This window comes from Oncorhynchus nerka, unplaced genomic scaffold (assembly GCF_034236695.1).
Source record: "Oncorhynchus nerka isolate Pitt River unplaced genomic scaffold, Oner_Uvic_2.0 unplaced_scaffold_10959, whole genome shotgun sequence".
Classification (NCBI taxonomy): Eukaryota; Metazoa; Chordata; class Actinopteri; order Salmoniformes; family Salmonidae; genus Oncorhynchus; species Oncorhynchus nerka.
This window is the reverse complement of record NW_027030373.1, coordinates 648-2,199: the sequence shown is the minus strand read 5'-3', so window position 1 is coordinate 2,199 and position 1,552 is coordinate 648. Positions and strand designations below refer to the sequence as shown.

Here is a 1,552-nt window from a genome sequence, read left to right as displayed (position 1 = left end):
GACTTCAGCACATTTCATAGTTTATTCTGTATAGTCTTCTACTGAACATATTTCCAATCATAACTAAAATAAATGTTTTAACTACTTTATTACTTCGCTCTGTGTGTATATTTATATATATATACCACCTAACCTTTATTACTTAGCTCTGTGTGTATATTTATATATACCTATACCACCTAACCTTTATTACTTAGCTCTGTGTGTATATTTATATATACCTATACCACCTAACCTTTATTACTTAGCTCTGTGTGTATATTAATGTTTTAACTACTTTAATTCTTAGCTCTGTGTGTATATTTTTGATCATGCACTGTTGAGGAAAGTTTACAAGTAAGTATACCGTGCACGTGACGAAAAATATTTGATTAGAAGATGAACGCACCCCATTCCCAGCTATCCGTTTTGACCAGTACTATCTAGCCATCACTGATATTGAAATGAAGTTTGCTCAATGTGAAAATACAATATAGTTCTACGAATCAACTCCGTGTGATTTATCTTCACAATGAAAGGGGGTGCACCGTTCCTGGAGGTACTGCAATACCAGGTCGATGCGTGGAGTGGACGGAGCAAGCCCCTATTCCATCTCCCTATTCCAAAAATCAATTTAATATATGGTCCCCAGATAGGGGACGTATCAGATATTAAACTGATAAGAACAGATACTACACTTGATCTTAGCCAAAAGGCCGAGAAGCGATACCCACAATAGTTTCGGGAGAGAGTAGCCGTTCTCCGACACGTCAAATTTGACTATGGTTACACCAAAATGAGCACTGTATGCTTTTTGTTTTCCATAAAAAAAAATATAATGCTTAAAATAAAGGGTGGCATGGATGGGGAGTCGATCAACGCCAGGAATGACCACGTTTGACTGTTACAAAGTAACACATTTGTAGGTTCTAAGATCACGTGGTCGTCCGCCCTCCAATCAGAAATGAGAGGACGCGTTGTTAAGTTAAAACCAGATCAACAGCTAAATTGGAATAATAATATATTACGTGGGGGGCAGGGGGGGGGCAATTTGGAGATAATAATATTGACGTAACATTTGATCTTGTATCAAGTATATCTGTATATCAAACGAACTGAAGCAATTGTCCACTTGGTGGCGCCAGAGTTCCACCGACCGTCGCTTTTTCCTGGTTGTCCTGTGGTTGTCCTGTGTGGTACAGAAAACTACATTCCAATGTTGAACCACTTGACTTCAAGACATCGTCAACGAAAATAGCCTGTCTTTTTTTCGTATCTGTCTGTAGAGCCTTGTATGATAAGTCCATTGTGAGAAGGCCTTCCTAAATTACTAGAGGCCAAACTTCAAAGATGTCTATGGCACTGGACTGCAGTAAGAGAGCTAAGGAGCGGATGGTCCTGGCTGCCTAAATGTTTCCTCTACATAATAAACTAAGAAACATGGCACTTTGGAGGCTTACTTTTATAATTACACTTACTCAGTCACTATAACTAACTTCATAAAATGCCATTAGGCCTAATGAAGATACTATATATGTAAGTTATTTGATCGGTGTCTTGTGAATCCACCTGT

At 38.3% G+C, this 1,552-nt stretch overlaps 1 non-coding gene across 1 annotated transcript; it reads right to left on the bottom strand.

Annotated features, from left to right (window-relative positions):
* Nucleotides 1–516: 516 nt before the first annotated feature.
* On the bottom strand, nucleotides 517–707 carry LOC115116948 (U2 spliceosomal RNA). The gene has a single exon (XR_003861628.2). It is a non-coding gene; the product is annotated as a U2 spliceosomal RNA (small nuclear RNA).
* Between the last annotated feature and the right edge of the window lie 845 nt (nucleotides 708–1,552).